General features: G+C 35.3%; 1 long non-coding RNA gene across 2 annotated transcripts; it reads right to left on the reverse strand.

Annotated features, from left to right (window-relative positions):
* Positions 1 to 1,404: 1,404 nt before the first annotated feature.
* On the reverse strand, positions 1,405 to 19,549 carry LOC102546689 (uncharacterized). Of its 2 annotated transcripts, none has more exons than XR_015643517.1 (6): positions 19,306 to 19,549; positions 18,517 to 18,679; positions 17,216 to 17,267; positions 16,684 to 16,759; positions 2,808 to 2,884; positions 1,405 to 1,968 (listed from the first exon to the last, which is right to left on the reverse strand). It is a non-coding gene; the product is annotated as an uncharacterized LOC102546689 (long non-coding RNA). The 2 variants fall into 2 exon arrangements; XR_015643516.1 differs by having other exon boundaries at positions 19,254 to 19,541.

Raw genomic sequence — 21,507 nt, forward strand, 5'->3', positions numbered from 1 at the left:
CAAATGTATTTGATTTAATAAAATATTCCCAGGCTCTTGCCCCATACAAATACCTTAATCTTATCTGTGTTTACAATGTACCCTTATGTTTTAATAGTATGTGTTAGTCATCCCCTTAGATATAACTCACTGAATGCAAACTTTTTGTTGACATAGTTAACCTCCAAATGAAAGCCAGTAAGAGATCCAATAAAAAAAGCCAAAACAGGAGACAAAATTGATTCTGTTTTGGAAAATTGAAGTCAAAATGGAAAATAGTAAAGCAAAACAGAGAAAGCTGAGTCAAAACTATCAAAGAGGGAAACCATTTTTAAGAAGAATGTTCAACCCAGTTTATATACCTGTTCATTTCTACCAATTGTTTTTATCACTAGAATAAATGTATTTTATTATGTTTGATTTTTTTTCAATTGTCAGAACTGATCTGACCTAGACTAGTACTCAACCAATAAACAACAACCCAGGATATAGGCAGTAAAATTTTTAAACCTAATACATATGAATACTCTCTTCAACCTATTATAATCATGTCACACCAATTTGGAGAAGATTTTCAGCTGAATGGTAGAGCCCTCCTTGAGCACATACAAAGTCAAGGGTTGGATTTCCAACATCACAAAATGATTATTAAAATTAAAATTATTAAAACATTTTAATAACTGTCAACATGGTTATTAAATATAACTTATAATATCAGATGGTATTTCCAAGAGTCCATTTTAATTTTTAGCTTTAAAGTGTTAAATTCTTATAATTATGTCCTGATTTAAGAATGTATTTCTCTTATTGCTTCATTCAAAATATAATTAGTTTGACAGGGTTCTAATCTGGCTCTCTCTAAAATTTGATTCACACTCTGAACAAAAAGTCAGTTGTTTTCTCTTCATGAGATTCTAGATTGGTTCCTTATTCTGTAAAAGTGTTTATTCCTTTCTAATCAGTATCTGTAGAGATGGAGAAACTAATATATGCTTCTAAAACATTTTATAAAGAATAGTATTAATGTCAAATGTAAGGGGAAATGTACATGAGTTAACCTGATCCTGTAAAAATGGAAAACTCTCTAGCATTTTTAAAATTCCTACTCTAATACCAGTCATTTATATTGTTTCATTGAGCCAGTAAAGTTCTTATCATAACCTTGATCTTCCTTTAAGTTATATCAAATTTATTTACTTGATTTCCCTGCCCAGTCAAAGAGTAAGTCTCATTGGAGATGTGTCTGTTGCCAGAAGAAACTACAATATTGTACATGCAATGAAAGTTAAATAAAATTGTTAGCATAAACTAAAAGATATCTTTATATTTGAGCAGGAGTTATGTCTGTATTCAAGACTGCCTTGTATAATTGAAATTTAGCACTAATTTCTTTCTTTTCTTAGTCTAGAAAGAAAATTACAGTGATAGATGTTTTGAGGATATTTTTATTTAATTTTGAGGTCTTTCAATCTTCAAGTTTTTTACCTACACACCATCAGTTATGCAGATGTAAGACCAAAGCCTCATAGATGTTAAGGTTAGTTCAAAGTCTAAGTAGATACACATTAATATTACAATCAAATTTTAAACATACTGAAAGGAAAGAAAACAAACCAAAAACAATCCAAACCAAATAAACAAACTGGTTCCCAGCAGTTCTTGTTCCATTTACAAAACATAATATTGAGAGGAGAAATTGAATGTGAATGCCAGACAATATGAAGGATATCAGCTGTTAAGAAACTAAGTTTAAGAATGTATATCAGCAGATTCATAGATGGCAGACCTATTTTTAGAACAGGATGTAGAGTTTCATCTATCAACATAGCTTAGTATGTTTTGAAGTATAATGGCCTTCAAGCACACATGGACATGATGGGTGATGATAATAGCTTCTCACAGTAGCTTCTTCCTCCAGTAGACTAGAAGAATCACAAAATGTTCTACTAAGTTATATGTTGATTCTTGTCAAACTTTTGCACATAAAGCCTAGGTAGATATAAGCAAGGAAAAAAGTGGATAATATTAGACTTATTTATTTAGATGAACAATTAAAAAGTGAGAAATACCTCTGACAATATTTTTTTTAAAAACTTCTCCTAAAACCAGACATGGGGACACATGATTATAGTCTCCTCACTTGGAAGGCCTTTTTTAACCCAATAAACAATGCTAATTTTGGACTGAGAAAGGATTGTTTGTAATGGAAAGTCAGCTTGTACATTACGTAATGACAGGTCTCTAAAAATATTCAAAACAAAAGAGTTCATTAGCAAAACAATAACTGACTCAGTGACTATCTTCACAATGTCCCTTAAACATATGAATTATATTCTATACTGTATCATATGTGGATAGAAGTCTCCGAGTATCTACAGAGAACACCTGTCAAAACCTCCTTATACACCTGGAACCTTAGAAAGCAAGAACGTTCGCATACTCTATTGCATTTTCATATGAATTCATACTTAGGACAAAGTTTAAGCTAACAGCTTTTCTTGAGTATATCTGAATTTTCTGCATTGCTACTTATGAAAAGAAGCCATTATATTTAACTAAATACTACAGGAACAAAAAGAATTGTGGTATCTCTATAGCTGATCGAAAGAAAAGATGAAGGAGAAGAAGAGGAGGAGGAGGAGGGAGAGAAGAGGAGGAGGAAGAGGAGAAGGAAGAGGAGGAGGACAATGAGGACAACAATGACAACGATGACAAAGAGGAAGAAGGTGATTATATGACTAAGTAATTAGTGTGAATATACTAGGCTAGGTGATAAGTCATGTTCCAGATATAAAGAAGTAGAACATAAAAATGGCACTTAATTTGACCTTCATATTCTCCATTTCCCACTTGTTCTTTCTTCAATTTTCATATATTATCTTGGCACATAGGTAATCAGGAATAACTAAAAGTAAAATCATAAATAAGCAATAATTAAAACATGCACACAAACATAAATATTATGACATGTATATTATTTCCAAGTAAGTAGTATTACTGTGAATGATTTTAGTTGTAGTATCTTAACCACATAAAAGAAGGGAGTGACAAAGTCCATATTCTATTCATGTATTAAGGTAAGCAAAATATAAATATGTATAAAAAGTGCATATTACTTGCATAGATAATTCTCAACATCTTACATTTCAGAATATCAATCTATATTGAGAATTTATCATGTCCCAACCATACTCACTACTTGATTTGAATTTCCTATAAATTTATACAACAAATCTGCACAAGGATATGTATTTGTGACAGATCTTAGACTAAAAGTGGTTAAATTTTTGAACTGCAACATGAATTGCCACCTTGTCTTGTGATCTGCTGGACACGGCTTGGAATGTGTGTGTGTGCTGCTTAGTATTCTTTCATATCAGATCAGCTATTGAGGTATTTTAATTTTTATATTCAAGTACCCTTTGTTTTAGAAATAATAAATTATAAAGCCAAATCCTCTGACTGACACAATCATACACAAAACACAGTTATGACACAGAATATACAATTATCTTTGGTATTCAATGATTAAAACTACATCACTGGATTGGGCAAAAAAATCAGCATTGTTCATTGGGTTAAAATGCTGTATTGGATCTCTATTTTCTGGGACCATATGATGTAGTTAAATGATCATCAGTTTGACATAACTTATAATCATAGGGGTAGAGAGTCTCATCTAGAGATTTTCTACATGAAGTTGTCGTTTGTGTGCATGTCTGTAGATTACAATTTTTATTGTGTTAGTTATGGTAGAAACATCCATCCACAGTAAGGGGCACCATACCATAAGAAGAGAAGTCTGAATTCTTTAAGAATAGAAAACATCAGCTAAGAACAGACATGCATACATTAATTTGTTCCTCATTCTTTCTTCACTGTGGATGCAATGTAAGCAGCTGTCTCAAATTCTTGCCATGGTAACTTTCCTAGAGAGTTGCACCATAACTTTTAACACTGAACTCCTTTTGTCAGGGCATTTATCACAGTAATAGGAATGAGACTAACATACCAATATTAGACACACGGCAGTGGCTCTGTATAGCTGTTTTAAGTACTTGGGAATGTCTACGTATGTCCTTGAGTTCATATTTTCTTCCTTAACCTTTTTTTAAATAATTTGAACTTATAATAAGAGGCTATTTTCATTTAAACATATCCACAATAGCTTGTCCAGGCGATGGAATGTCTAAAATTATATTTAAATATTAGTATACAAAATGGATGAATTTATATTAACAGCATGGACAAATAGCAATTTTTTTTCATTAAGAACTAGAGAGTGTAGGTGTGTTTTGGTCAAACATTAGTGAGTCATAGCTTTCTGACCAATTGATTTCTGCTTTCATTGCCTTTCAAGTTTTTTGTTTTTTTTTTTTTTACAGTCAGATTGGGTTAATCCAGGTACCCTGATAAAACAACAATAAAAGCATGTTTATTACTGTCAGCTGGTTATTAATTGTAATTTCATAAGCAGTCATTATGGGAATCATATTTTCTATGTAAAATAATTAAGGACACCATTGGAGTAAAGAAGGGGTATACTGTGTATTCAAATATTCTTGTTCACTGGAGAAGAGCAATGACTGTAAAGTAGAAAGGACTATATTTGAGTTAAAATTATCAAGTAAGTTACTTGATACCTGAGTTTTTAGAAAACAAAGTCAGCTGTTTATGGAGGTATTGAGAGAAATCTGGCTAACAGTATTTCAGAGGAAATCCTTCCCTGATATTACAGATGTAATTCAAAAACAGACTAAAAATGGTAGGGCAATCAATTGAAATAAATCCAAGTATCCCCAACTGATGTCACAGTTTACTAGATTTTTACTCTGTAGGGAAACCTTGAAATCTAACTCCATCTGGTGAAACTCTGGTAATCTTCCATATCCACCTAAAAACCTTCTGACTGATAAAGAATTTTCTCATAATCCAAAACAGGAATGACCTTTTCCCTCCATATCTATGGATTCTGATAGGAATTCCTCTCTTTCAATTGCATTTGTGGTGCTGTTTGATGGCAGACTCACCGCCTAACTATATCCTCATTGACAACATTGCTTAACACCTGTAAAGACTTTAAGCCTGACAGATGCTCTATAAACATTACTAAATCAGTAGATAAATTACCTCTATGGACAACCATGCATTCTTTCTACCTATGTAGAAGACAGCATCAAAAGCCAAAGTCTGTAACAGCTGGCTCAACTTCTCACTTTCAAACTATTATCTAGATTTTACAAATTATTAGGCAACGGTATGAAGAATTTAATAAAAGTATTGATCAATACTGAAATTAAATAGAGCTTACAATCAAATGTAGGAATTTCAGTTTAAAAGGAACATGTTATTCTTATAAAGTAACAATGCATATCACACACCCAGTGGTATAGAAGAGTAGATATGTTAGCAACGATCTACTTAGGCAAAAGAAATTTATATTTATTTAAGAGGTCCAAATCCTTTCAAAACCAACGCACATTGCATCCGCATTAATACAACATGTCATCAATGGAAAATGTGGGTCATGTTGAACATTGAACATTGTAGTGTCTATATGAATGTCTTTGTCACATTGGACTCTCTCCATGAAACATGTAGACAGATGGTATGGATATGGTTGACAGAGGCTCAGCTGATGGATTCAGAAATGTTTGCTGAATGTTTTGCCATCACAACTACAGTCACAGCCTGTCACTCTAGGTTTTATTTCTAAAGATATTTTGCTACTCTGATTACATATGTAAATTTAGAGATATTTCCTACACACATGAGAACTATCTATTTTTCCTTGTTTCAGAGTTTATATTTGATTAACTTCATAGAAAAGAATCATTACCAAAACAATTTTATGACACAGGAAGCAGATGATTTGGGTGTATCTAACTTAGTCTGAAAAGAAAATTAGAATTCTATGACCTAGTCTCATATTCCAAGGATTATGAAAGAGAAATTAGTAAGAATTTCCATAAGTTCAAAATCCACATATAAACATATTTATTTCAAGTGAGGTTTGGAGAAATAAAGGAAATACTAAAGAAACTCCACAGTGTCATTCCTATCTGTGAATGCCATTGTTATCTCAATGTGAAACTCCCTTACATTCAACTTAAGTGAGACCTAATATACATGCCGGGATACTAAAGATGTTTGACTCACAATTGTTTTCTTTACATACTTAGGTTAACCACATGAATTTCATCTTGATTAATTAAAATATTATGAAAATCAAATGTTTTAAACCCATCTAACTTACTTTGCCAATCTACCTCATAAAAGAATTCATATGAATATGAATTCTAAAGTCATTTGTGAAGTTATTTATAACTTTTATGTATTTCCTATTCTCCTGATTAAATTACATGTCTCAGTGATTCTTAATTATATTTTGCTAAATGATTTGAAAGCTTTCTGTCTTAAGGCCTGTTAGTAAACAAATGAAAATGAAAGAAACAGAACATGTCTACTATAATTCATATAATGCAAAAGCTTTATCACTGTCATAGTATTCTAGTGTGAACGGTTACTACTAATAATAAAGTCAACCCTGGCAAGAGCCATCTTGGCAAACGGGAGATACTCAAAAGATTTATTGTAACATCTCCTTGGAATTTATGCTCCATACAGATTATCTTCTATTAACTGGTGAGCTTGAACCTTGAAAGGAGTTTCAAGTTTCAGATAAGTAACACACATCACTGAACATTACGTCTGCCACCTGGTAATGGGTAATATAAATACAGCACATTCGTTCAGCAGGGAAGGAAAACGGCTTCTATAGCCAATTCTCAATTATTCGGGGTAATGGGGGAAAACCTCTGAGTAGTTATCCATAAATACAGATAATTGGCAGAATATGTAAATGAAGTCTCATTTCACAATGTTTATGAACATTTTGGCTGAGTAGTGATAAAAGCAGAAGTGAAGAGATGTTAAAGGCCTGTAATTATTATGAAGTATTTGACAGACTTACTATTTGCTCATTTCCTCCCATCTCTCAAACATAGCCTCCTCCAGTTCTCCCTTGCCAAATATCAAAACCCACATTCCTGTGTTTCATACACAACTTTATCCTTTGCTGTGGATATACACATTTATAGTTCATTTCACACATTACAATAGCTATAGATAACCATATCTTTAATGCATACTGGGGTAGTAACAAACTGCTAAAGGAATTTCCCTCATAGGTGTCAGTTTAATTAACTGTATAATACATAGTTGATAAGGTGGCAAAACCATACACATGTCACAATTTTGTATAGAATTTTTATTTAATGCAGATGTTTAAGCCACACGCACACCTGAGAAATCAGACTGTGATGCAGATAGAAAAATAGCATCCTAATTTGCAACAAACTCAATCTAGTATTCGTATCCAAGCAAGTGAAAACTACGAAAGACATTCAAGAAACAGTATGGAGTTATGAATTTAAGTTAATTATTATTCAGTTTTTTAGAGCTGCATGTAAAAGTAAATTTTGCATACTTACAAATAAATATTCAAATGGCATTTCTGATTAATTAAGACAGACCCTGGCATTGTCCATACACTTGAACTCACTTATATAATGCTGAAACAAATATCAACATTGGTGAAGGCATTGAATGAAATATACAATGTGTAATAATAGTGGTATAAATATTATGAGAGTAACCATTCACCTTTTTAAAATTGGACTTAAGGCTCAGATCAGGAGGTAAAACATGTATTTGATATTGCTAATGTATCTAAGAGCCTGAGAATAGGTAGGACATGGGTACAAGGAACCATCTAATAGCATTGTTCATCTAAAGCAATATAGAAATAAAATTGCTCATAATTATATACTGCTATACTTATAACTGCTTCACTCAACCATCATCAAAGAAGATTGTTCTTGTAGTAGATCACCATTAAAAGAAACAATCACAGTGGACAATGTGTTGAGAATGAAAGAAATTTGAATATCCAGTTCAAAGTGGAATCTTTATCAAACCCAAACCATTGAAAGTATATGCAGAAGAAGAGGTTAAAAATATTGTAAAAGCAAGAAGTAATGGCCTACTCCAAGAAAACAGGATCTCTCTGAAAACAGACCAATGTACATATGAATTCGTACATACTGTAGCAGCATGTACAAGGCCTACAACTGTAAATCAGATGGGATTATATCACTGAGGGGAAAATGGACACTGTGCCCTAGTCCTAAACAAAGGGATATTTGCCAGTGATAACTCCATTGGATTGTCTCTGTATATTTTCATGTTTCTTTAGAGTAAGCCCCATTGCAGCAGTAGATGGGCAACACAAAATAAACCAAATGGTATTTTGGTAGATTTTTTTATTTTATTTTACTTTTCAGGAAGGTCATATATTTTGTATTATTGACCATTAGCTTGTTTATTTTGATGTTGCTTTTGTGTTTTATGGGGTTCTGTGTTTGTGTTATTCAGTTTAATTTTGGTTTCAGGTTTATTTCTAGAGTTTCATACAACGAAGAGTCATGTTCCCCCATGTTCATAGCAGCCTTATTTATAATAGCCAGAATCTGGAGAGAACCCAGATGCACTTCAACAGAGGAATGGATATAGAAAATGTGGTACATCTATACAATAGAGTACTACTTGCCTATTAAAAACAATGACTTCATGATATTCATAGGCAAATGGATGGAACTAAGAAAATATCATCCTGAGTGAGGTAACCCAATCACAAAAAAACACATATGGTATGCACTCACTGGTAAGTGGATATTTGCCCTAAAACTCAAATTACCCAAGATACAATCAACAGACCACATGAAGCTCAAGAAGAAGGAAGACCAAAGTACAAATGCTTCAATCCTTCTTAAAAGGGGAAACAAAAATATGGGATGCAGGGCAAAGTTTGGAGCAGAGACTGAATGAATTGCCATCCAGAGCCTGTCCCACCTGGCAATACAGCCCAAAAAACTAGATAATACCTATGAAGTCAAGAAATGCATGCTGACAGGAGCCTGATATAGAGATCTTCTGAGAACCTCAGCCAGAGCATGACAAATACAGAGGCAAATGCTAGTTGCAAACCATTGAACTTAGAATGAGGTTCCCGTTGGAGGAATTAGAGAAAGGATTGAAAGAGCCGAAGGGCTGGTTGCGGATTTAGCTCAGTGGTAGAGCGCTTGCCTAGCAAGCGCAAGGCCCTGGGTTCGGTCCCCTGAAGGGGCTTGCAACCCCATAAGAACAACAATGACAACCAACCAGAGCTCCCAGGAACTAAACCAGTACCCAAAATTTGCACATGGACAGACCTATGACTCCATCTGCATATGTAGCAAAGGATGGCCTTGTTGGGCACCAATGCAAGGAGAAGCGCTTGGTCCTACCAAGGCTGGACCCTGTAGTGAATGGGAATGTCGGGGAGCAGAGTGGCAGCCTTGGGGATAGTGGTTGGGGAAGGGTAACACCCTTATAGATGATAGGGAGGGGGATGGGATAAGGGACTTATTACTGGGAAACTGGGAAAAGGAATAACATTTGAAATGTAAATAAAAAATATCCATTAAAAATATAAAGGTGGTGCCCAGTTATAACAACTTGTTACTCCTTGCCATCTTCTGTGAGTGAATACTCTTCCTTGGGGCTAAACCATTTTCTTCTCCACTGAGATATTACCAACATCATGGCTTCTGCAATGGCATATGTCTGCCTACTGTTTTCTCATCTCGATCATTTACTATGACTTTTGATTATTATATCATATTTTCTTATTAACATATTTTGTTACTTAGTACAATATTTTATACATAACAGATATTAAACATACAAGGAAATCATTTCTATAATGGTTGAATAAATTTTGTTCTTTGTTTCCCGATATTTTGTTCTTTCATTTCTATGCCTTAGCGACTGCTTTGTTGTCCAGCTTGCACCAATAGAACACACATTCTTTGAGAATAGATTTGTCTTTTGTCTGTTTTGATGCTCTGTATAATCCCAAAGTCAGTGAGAGAAAAGAAAAAAAGCCAGGAGAATTTAGAAGAGTTAGATACACGTATCATTAATGTGAATCTTGTAGTCAAAACTAACCCCCCAAAACTTTCTCCTTGTAACCTACTGGCTACCAGCTTGAGGTAAAGGGAGCAGAGTTGGAAAGCAGGTTTTGGATGGCTGTTCAGTGGAATGACCTCTGGAGATTTCTGCAATGAGATGAGTCTACTTAATTGTTTTAAGGATATGGTATATAAGTACTTTCTGATTTTCTTTTTTTCTTTTCTTTCTTTCTATTTTTAGGGATAATGGAGGGAAAGACTAATTGGTCATATCATCAAGCAGTTCAGAAGTGCTGATTGCTTATAATACAGCAACTAATTATCATATAGGCAGGAAGTCAGAATTTGGTCCCTGTGCTGAGTTACATAGCCTTGCAGAAAGTTATGTACAAGGTCACTATACACATGTGTGCAGGTGGCTCCAGACCAAGACACTCTTCAGGTAAAGACACTCTTCAGACAGAGGCAGAGACAGGGAATCCGCACTGAGAAAGGAAGTCCTCCATTTTGTGCTGAACTCAGAAAGCCATGCAGTTGTGAAAATCTGCTACCTTAATAGTTGGAATCCCAAACACAAAATCATTCATATCATTCCAGTGTAAAATAATCAGTCTAAAGTCTTATAAATTATGTCACCTACTCACACATTATGAAACAGACAAAGGAATGAGTAGCCGAAAGAACAATAACAACAAAACATGTCCTAGTCTATACTCATCCTTTGTATCCTACTATTCCAGTCTGGCTGAGGAACGCACTTAGGAGTTCTTTTTCCCAAATCATTTAGCACACTCTAGAACATTGATGAAGACCTCATCAATGAAGGTTCCTGCATATCCTAATTAGCAAATTCCTTTTTTCTAAAGTTTTAGCTATTCATGCCCAATTACAGTATAAAAATATTCAGTAGAAAACTAAAGAACTGATTAAGGTATAATTTGTAAATTTATATGAAGAATAATGATGAAATCTCTTCCCATCCCACTCTATCTCACAAAACGTGCGAATCATCCTTTTGTATAAGACATCTATGTTCCACACATCATGCACTTGTTAGTCACTTAACAGCTATCTCAATTATTATGTCAATCATCTATCAAGGCTCCTCAGTGTTTGTGGCCAAGTAAACTTATTTTAGTGCCTAACAGCCCCTAAATTGTAGAGTAGTGATATCAACAATTCATATCAATCAAACTTAAGTAACTTTCTTCAAGTAAAAAAGTAAAAATTTTGATTTAATGGGGTAGCAAAAATACCATATAGCACAATTGTTAAGATCCACCTTAAGATAAATATTCTGTACTTGATCTTACCCAAAGACTGAGTCATGAAACTGTGAATCCTTAATTCCTAAAATTACAGAGAAATTCATGTTCATTTATAGTGTTAAGATGTTGCTGATTTATTAATAGTTATTGTTCTTAACTTCTTGTTTCATTTATTTAAAACTGGACTACGCTTTAGAGTTTTGAATACACAGGGGGAAGCAGCATGCTATCTAATATTTTAGACATCCACTGGATTGTCTAAGAATGGAGAACACTGGGGAAAGTTGGAGAATTTGTTAAAGCCTTGTCATGTATATCTTTTGGCTTTCCATGAATAGTTAGTTATAATAAAACAATAAGAAATATTATTGAAAGAACACTATGTGGTAGGTAATGATGATCTTATGTTGCATTTCTTACCTTCTTCTTTTCTTCCATGGATTATGTGAGAATAATAACTGCTCAGTGATTCATATGTCTAACTTCAGAGCTTGGATAAAAACCAATGAAATGAGAGATGTTTGTCTGGATACTTTGTCAGTCTAATTTCCTGGCCACACTGGTTATCTTTTGCTTCTCACACATAGCTGACCTTCAAATACATGTTAAATGCCAGTGGTACCAAATATTTCCATATCAAAAGACACTAAATTAAGTTCAATTTCGTCTTGCATTTCTTCACTGTTTTCTTCATATCTTTTATATATGAGAGATTGATACATTTCTTTGATTGGTTTTGTATTTCCCTTTTATTGAAAATAAATCATTTTCCATACAATATATCCTTATTGTTATATTGTTCCCTGAGATCCATCATCTGGTCCACAAATATGCCTGCCTTACAGAAGAGGATGGATGGGTCCAAAAGCATCCAGATTAGACACATCCCCCCAAATCTCCTGCTTGTCAGGTCTCCCTGGGGCACAACCAGTAGAGGTGAGTGTATTTTATTCCCCAATCCTTGGTCGGGCCCAGAGTTTTGCTTTCTTTCCTGAGCAGTCCTGTCTAGATAAGGAACATTCAGGAAAAATCAGGGGCAACCAGATAGCTAAGGTCTAGCATAAATAAAATCAGTAAGAGCACAGGTAATGTGGCACCACCAGAGTCTACATATTCTACTAAAGCAAGCCCTGGATAACCTAACACAGTGAAAGCACAAAACAACAGTCTTAAATCCAATCTTACATAGATGATAGACACCTTTAAAGACAAATGAATACATACCATAAATAAATACAGGAAAATAGGAACAAACAAGTGAAAGAAATGAATAAAACTGTTGAAGACATGCAAAAAGAAATAGAAACAATAAAGAAAACATATACTGAAGGAATCCTTGGAAGGGCAATCTCAGGAAACAGAGCAGGAAGTACAGCCTCAAACATTTCCAACAAAATACAAGAGATGGAAGAAAGAATCTCAGGCATAAATGGCAGGATTGAAGAAATTGATAGATCAAAGAAAATGTTAAATATGAAAAGGTCCTGACAGAAATCATTGAAGAAATCTGGATCTCTTTAAAAAGACCACGCCTAAGAATAACAGGAGAATATTAGCCCAGAAAATATTTCAATAAGATCAGAAGAAAACTTCCCCAACCTAGAGAAAGAGATGCCTATAAACATATAAGAAACATATAGAACACTAAATAGATAGGACTAGAAAACAGGATCTCTCACCAAATAATGATCAAAACATTCTCACGTCTAATAAGAGATGCTTTCTTTTTTCAATGAAAAGTAATCTAAAGTGTTGGGGAAGGACTAAAAAATGGAAAAAGATCTTCACTAACCCTACATCCAAAAGAGGATTAATATCCAAAATATATAAATAAAAACTCAATTACTTAGACATCAAAAACCAAAACCAAGTAACCCAGTTTAAAAAAAATGGTTACAGAGATAAACAGGATTCACAATAGAGGGACCTCAAACAACTAAGAAGTACTTAAAGAAATTTTCAACATCATTAGTCATATGGAAAGTTGTAGATCAAAGTGACTCTGAGATTCCATTTTATATCTGTAAAATTGGATAATATCAGGTCTTCAGAGACAGCACATGCTGGTGCGGATGTGGGGCAAGGGAAACCTCCTCCATTGCTGCTAGGAGTATAAATTTGTACACTTTCGAATTCACTTTGGAATCCATTTTGTGATTTCTCTAAAAATTGGGATTAAGTCCACTTTTATAGCCAGTTATACCACTTCTGGGCATATATCCAAAATATGTTCCAAAATACCACAGGACACTTGTTCAACTATGTTCACAACAGCTCTATTTGTTATGTGATCAAAGATAAAGACTGGAGAAAACTTGAATGCCCCTCAACATAAAAAACGGATTAAAAAAGATGTGGTACAGTTTATACAGTGAAATACAACTCAGATATAATAAACAAGGACATCATAAAATCTGCAAGCAAATGAATGAAACTCAAGAAGGTCCTTCTGAGTGAGGCCACCCACAAGCAGAAAGACACACATAGTATGTACTCACTTATGAGTGGATATTAACCATAAAATACAGGTTAACTATACATAAACAGATATAAAGAAGCTAAGTAACAAGGGGATGCTTGAATCTTATGCAGAAGCAGAAATAACATAGACACTGGAAGTGGATGGATGGAGGGAAATGGGTGGTTGAGGGGCTAGGGAGTAGAATGGGGATGGGGATCAGGTGTGGGGTTGTGTGGAGGGGCAGAGAGGGGGGAGAGAGAATGGAAATCAGAGACCTAGGACTGTATGGGGGTAGGCCTATCTAAGACTCCTAACAGCTGGTGATATGAATAATTTAGTGAACACCTCATATAGCTAGGCAGGGCTCCCCAAGGAGGGAGGGGAACATCAACCCACCCACAAAACCATTAATGCAAATTTTTTCTTCCCTCCAAGACGCCCAGGGACAAAGAAGGAACAAAGACTGAGGAAATGGACCACCAATTACTGGTCCAACTTAAGAGCCATCCCATGGAGAGGGTCAACTCCTGTCACTATTACTGATACTCTGCTATGCTTACTGACAGGAGCATAACTGTCTTCTGAGAGGCTTCTTCCAGATGCCTATGGAAACAGATGCAGATACCCACGACCAAACCTTAGGGGGACCTGATGGAATCTGGTGAAAGTGTTGGGTTAGAATTGGGGGAGCCAGAGGAATCAAGGACAGCATAAGACGACTTATGGAGTCAACTAACCTTAGCCCATGGGGCTGCAATCAGGATGTAAATTGAATAAACAAATAAAATAATTGAAAAAAAACATAATGTATTCTGATTAGTTTCTCCTCTCTCTACTCTTCCCATTTCCTCCCATCTCCTTTCCTATCCACGTTCTCCCCTTTTATTAGAAAAGAACCAGTTACTAACAGATCACAAAACGTAATAAAATAAAATAAAAGCTAAAACAAAACCCATCACAGCAAAGTAAGACAAGGCAAACTAACAGAAGGAAAAGAGTCCAAGAGAAGGCACAAGAATCAGAGTCTAACCTGTTCACACACTAGTGAGTCCCATAAAATTACTAAACTGAAAGCTATAATACATATGCAAAAACAAGTATAGACACTTGTAGGCCAAATGCTTACTGTTTCTGTCTCTGTCAGTTCATATGAGCTCTGCTCAGTTGATTCACAGTGACTTGTTATCTATGGGACCTCTTCCTCAAAGAGTCTGCTTACATTTCAACAGGATTTTCAGAGATAAAAGTGAAGGGATGTGATGGAAACACCTCATTTAGGGTCATAGGTTCCAAAGTTCCCCTCTGCCACCACATTCCCACCCCTCGTGTGTGTGCAAGTTATGGGAGTGGGTCTGTGTATTTGTTCCTATCTTCTGCACGATGAACCTTCTCTGGTGATGGCTCAAAAACGCACTGATCTATGAGTATACAGAATGGAATTAAGTGTTATTTTAACACCACTATATATTTTTGTCTGACCAGTAGTATCTGTTCTTTCCATTGGTCTCTGGAGTAACTAAACTCTGGTTCTTGGCCACCCAAACAGTGTTGTGTATGAGTTCGATCTCATTGCATGGTCCCATATGAAATCAGACACTAGTTTATTACTTCCACAAGATTTTTGCCAAATTTTCCCTAGCATACTTTCCAGGCTGGATAGCATTGCAGATCACAGAGTTTATGCCTGAACTACTGTTTATGTTTCTCATTTGGTAAGCCTGCAAAGCATACCTCTGGTCCCAAAGACATTAGAATGTAGGACTAGAAGTTTTGTTTAAGCATCAGCTAGACCCCTCCACGTACAGTAATGTAATTGTTGTCTTTAGCAATAGGGCCTTGCTCTCAGTTTTTGGAGAGTGACTTATAGTCTTCGAGCAGCATTGATTATTCGAGGAGCTCCACAGGACCCCTTTAGCCAGGATCGATCTCTCTCTCTCTCTCTTTCTCTCTCTCTCTCTCTCTCTCTCTCTCTCTCTCTCTCTCTCTCTCTCTCTCTAATACACTACTTTCCATTCTTCTGCTATTGCTTCTCCTCCACAGATTATTTTCCATTTTGATGTAATAAGATATGCAACCAGCATAAATGAGAAGTCTGCACCATTTGCCTCTCAGAGAAGTGGTTTTGTAGCAAATTTCACGTTTGAGCCGAATGTCCAATACCAGCTTCATTGGCCAGGTCACTGTTAATTGCACTCTGAGTCCATTGTGATTTACATAAAACTGCCCCAAAGGAGAATCTTTGTAAGTAATGATTATATCTATATGGCAGCTCTTCAGAGGGCAAGAGCTAATGTTCTTTTCATTTGAAACTCAGTTTTCCAGTCTGTCATAAAAGCCCTTACAAAGTTTGTTGTTCCTGGGACCTGATCTTAAATAAAAAGAAATGTTTTAATGTAGTGCCTAGATCTTTAAGTTTTCCTTGAAACACACACACACACACACACACACACACACACACACACACACACACACACACACAGAGAGAGAGAGAGAGAGAGAGAGAGAGAGAGGCACATGTGCAAACATACACACTCACAGTACCATGCACACACTGCATACAACCTAAAATTGAATCCTATTCATTGGTTTAAGTTAGCTTCTAGATAAAAATGAAAACAACTGGAAATTTTTTCTTGGATTAATATTGGTTCTTCAATATTTCATAGTGAATCTTTGTCCTTTAACAAATTAGATTTCTTACTTCTCTTTTCACAGGGCTCCTGATGGGCAAATATAATCTTTTCAATAGAAGATAAACATTTTGCCATTCTGTGTAATAATACTTTGTAATGCGACTTTCATTTCTATATTCTCTAAGCCACTTAGGCAGTACCAGTTTATTAACCAAGCAATTTATCAATATTTACTCATGATGCCAATGGTAGACTTCTTGTCATAAATAATTATTGAGGTAATAAATAGATTTATTATTAAAACCTGATGACAAGTGCAGAGTGATTACCCTGATAAAGACGGATGACAAGTCTTCGTATCTGAGGCGACACTCAGAACTCTGCGCAGATTGAATCTATGGCCTCCTGCATGGATAATAAATTGTTATTTCAGAGAATAAAATGATTGATACATTTGCTTGCTGTGGAAAAAGCACTGGGGAGAAGATTCTACTCCCTAACTTATTTAAATGGGCTACGGTGGAATTTTCTTTTCTTGTGACAAATTTAACTTTCCAAGAAAGTGACAGCTCTTTGGCAGAGACAGGAAGAGAGAAACATGATGTTTTAGAAGTGCCTAAAAGTCAGGTTTGCCACGGAATACCCCTGCATATGCTTGGGCTTCAGGGATGCACTGAGAAGGGAGAGTGGAGCAAACGTGAGAGAGAACAGGGTGCAGTCTTGACATGACTCACCATGCCTCAATCAACAAGGAAACAAATGAAGCCTCTCAGTTAACACTGAGAAACCACCATTGAGTCTTCCATTGTCTGTCTCAGTGCACATGCACATTGTTACTTTTTTCTATTGGTTTGATCTTACCTTTTATGACATATTGTCTCGAGAGACCATCTTCTGACAGTCAGGGAAATGACTATATTGGGAAGAAACAGAAAGGATGAGGACAGATACGGAATTGAACTAACTGTATGTCCTATTCTTCGGTGAATGTTTTATTCATATCTGCTCTTACTATAAATTAAAATGTGATGGCAAATATTATGAAAACCCTTTCAACAGAAATGCTAAAGATTTAAGTGTATTTTCTTTATTTTATTTAATCTACTTGAATTTTTTAAAGGTGAGTAAAAGTGTGACAAATATATAATTTGAAATGTCAGCCAGTAATGGCAGGGGTGAACTAAGTCATAGAATTATTATATTTTCCAATTTGTATCTTAACCAAACAATGGAAACATCGAACATGACATGTTTTTAATAATTTATGATCAATTCTACATAAACTGCTTATTTGTGAAATTTAGGTATTCGTGATGAGGTCAGGAGTTGAGAGATGTCTTCATTTTTCTTTCTACATGTGTTACAATAATTTTAAAAACTATTTTTTTAAAAAGAACAGTTATTTTTCTTTTATCTTTCCATTGTACTTTTTCATACACAAAAATAAATGTTGTATTTTGAGGAAGTTTTTGAAATTTTTGATAAGATTTTTTTTCTCTAGAACTTAGACTTACTAAGAAAAACAATTTCATAACTCAATTATTTTCTTTGGTGTTTAAAATCTTTTTGAACTTATTTTCAAAAGTTGTAGTTGCCTTTGCTCTTTCTTTGATCAAAGTTTTCTTATTTCCTTGTAAATATTCACTTTAAAAGTACCAAATAGGGATAAAGACATTTATATTTGAAAAAGAAAAAAAAAAAGAAAGAAAGAAAGAGGTGTTTGAGATGTAAGGCCTTATAACTGCCAAAGCTTTATATTTACTGTCCAAAATAGGAACTAGGGGATTACAAAGAAGATATTTCAATATCTACTGTGGTCTACTTTACTTCTCCAAGATGGAAAATTCATAACGTTCAAATTCTGAGTTATTAAATTAGGTTCAATTAACATTTACAGCAACTACAGGAGATGTATTATGCTTTTCAGTGTAAACCCCTGCTTTGAAATGTATTTTCTATTCAAAATGTGGATGATTTCAAGAAGACAGAATGTACAAGCCTACAGTTATTTTCACTAACTCTGCAACGTTGACAGATGTAAGAAAAATGAAAGAGAACAGGTATGCATGATATGTGGAATGTGGAAGATGACTTTTTAACACCCATCAACAGAGCTTTTTGATTTTTGTTTGTTTCAACCAAGAGTCATAAATGTTAATCACCTCATTTTTGTTTTGAGATAAAGAAATCCATAACCTTCTCTTGATTCAGCAAACATCCATTGACTATCCTATTGCTAGATGGTAGATGGTAATGTTTAGTATAGGAAGACAGACCAGCAAGTGTTCCCTCTGGTAGCTCAGAGGAAACTTGACACGAAAATATCTAGAAGAAAAAAAAAGAGAAAATATGTAGAAGAAATAATAAATTACTGTTACAGAGGAAACTAAAGTGAAGACATAGAGTAACATAGATTTAAAAAATAATAATATCCCGGTATCTATTCCTAAAGAAGGAAAAGAGAAATATATATAACTAGACTGAGGTGCAAAACCAACACATCTCAGAATCTTATTTAAGCAGAAAAGTAATTAATTGTGAGTACATTACATAAGACAGAAGTAATTATAAAGCCAGAGAACAAGTTATCAATATACCCAGATGACTGAATTAAACTGAGTATTAGTTATTGTGCTGTTTCTTTGAAAATACCAAATAATTCTAAACTATCAGTTATAACTACTGAAAATTACTATATGTCAAGTATGTAGAAGAATTTCTTCACATGCTACCTTAATCTATATACATGCTCTTTACCCTACTCTGTGTTGACAAGAAATGGAGTAAGCATCATATTGTTAAAGTTCAGTATTTTGGCCTAAGAAATTAATATATAGAATATCACTATTATAGAGGAATTTTAAACAGTAACACGGATGTTTTTATCATATACAAATACCTTGGATGTCTGTGCTATCCAGCTGATATGCAGACACACCCTTAGTACACACCTTTCAACCATCTGGTTGGAATCCTTTGTTTCACATCTTTAATCCCAAACAATAATATCTGATAGAAGGGCAGACAAAGTGATGAATCAGAGATAGATTTTAGGGAATGAGTCAGAGATAGGATATACCCAACTCTTGGGAGAAAAGATATTTAAGAGCAGCAGAGGGAAAGAGAGTAAATTTAGTCAATTCAGTGGTGAATTGGGAGTTGAGTCAGTTGGCAGGCAGTGCAGGGAGTGCAGAACAGTAGAGTTGAGTTCCTCTGTGAGGTCATAAAGTTCAGTGCAGGTCAACAGTTGAAGCCAGGGAATAAGAAGCTAGAAGATTAGGACAAATTTCCAGAGTTAGTTTGAAGCATAGCCATAGTAATTCAGAGAGAAGATGAGAAAGGCTAGATTGAGTCAGTCAGCTTTCAGAGGAACTTGAGACAGGACAGGTGAGCTGAACCACGTAGCCAGAGCTGTGAAAGAGCAAGCTTATTCAACAGTAAGCCCCAGCCACTTAAAATACTCTTAGCCCTGTCTTGAAGCCGAAGACTTTAAGGTGTGGGCTTTCAGAAGTTGAGATTGCATAGAGGCTAGAAGCTTCCCATGCCTATGCTCATTAGTGGTAGATAGAAATGCTCTGGGTCAGCTCAAGCCATGTATTCACATATGTGGGCATAGTACTGCTCTCATCTATTCATCTGAGGAAATAAAAGCAACACTTACACACTCTAGAAAACATGTTGGAGGGCTCTGAGAGTTTAGGGTGTGCTAGAAACATGGAAGCGGGGATTGGATTATACACAGGGTCTTTCTTCTAACAAGGCTATTGACTTTCATCATCTTTTGGCATCATCCCATCCACCCACTTCCTCCTCCTCCTCTTCCTCCTCCTCCCTGTCTTCTTTTCCTCCTCTTACTCTTGTTTTCCTCCCATCCTGCTCCTCTACAAGATAACCAGCGATGCAGATATCCTAAAGAGACATCATAATTTTGAAATAACAGAACCAAAGGGATGAAATTCCCTTAGGAATTACATAATGAGAAAAGGGAAAGCCAAAGCCAGAGGCAGAACTTGTCTGGAGAAAACAAATTTCACACAGATGTAATAGTTTGTCAAACCACTTTATAGGATAAGACTGGAGGCAGTAAATGACCAGGACTACATACTGACTAAAATTGCTTAACTATGAGAATCTTTGGTGTTTTTATTTAAACTTTGATATCAATTCTCAAGCCCAATTGTACTTGTGGGATTCATAGAATCTCTTTTATATCCTTCCCAATTTGGCTCTATTGAATAAATATCCTTTGTTTTCTGCTTACGTTTAATCGGCCTATTTTAACTGAGTAATTGAAGATGGGAAAACATACTAGAGTTGGAGCAAAAGCTGTATCCCCACATTTAATTACATTTCTCTTCCTTCCCCTTCATTTCCTCCTCCGATCCTCACATCCACTCCACTCCTCATCTTCCTCCTCATGTTTCCTTGCCTGCTTCTTGCTATTCTCTTCCTCCTCCTCTTCTAATTCCTGTTACATCATCTTTTAGTGAAAAAAAGTATTGATTTCTCCTGTTTAAAAAAAGTATTCAAACACATCTTACAGCTTCCTTACAGGCAGTGCCTAAGCATGGAATTCTATTGGTCAGTATTTTCAACACTGTGATGAATACATGAAATAAACAACTTTAGTGAAGAAAATATTCATTTTGCTTCATAACTTCACTTCTTGACACCCTGGCTGCATTACTTTGAGCCTGAGGTCGGGCAGAAAAACAGGGTACTCAGACCATGCAACAGAGGAATCTGCTCACTTCAGGCAGTCAGGAGGCAGAGAGAGGGAATGTCTTCCCTAATTGGTCATTCTCTCCATTTCCTTTGTCTCCACTGCTCCTACCTTCAGCTTATTAGATTGTGATGGCAGCATTGAGGCCAGCTTTTGCCCCTTAATTAATTGTCCATAAAAATACATTCACATATAGACCCATAAATGAACTTTATTACTTACCTACATGTTTCTCAGTCCAATCACATTAGTCATCAATATTAACAGTAATGTTACGATGTAGTGGTACGTTTCTATATTTCACAGCACCTGAGTGGCTGAAGCAGGGACATTTTTAATTAAAGACATTCTATGCCTCTGGCGGCACAGAGAGACACGCCCAGGAGAGCAGTGCGGATGGATCCAACAGGGCGGCGCCGAACCTGAGCCG

This window comes from Rattus norvegicus, chromosome 19 (genome assembly GCF_021556685.1).
Source record: "Rattus norvegicus strain SHRSP/BbbUtx chromosome 19, alternate assembly SHRSP_T2T, whole genome shotgun sequence".
Classification (NCBI taxonomy): Eukaryota; Metazoa; Chordata; class Mammalia; order Rodentia; family Muridae; genus Rattus; species Rattus norvegicus.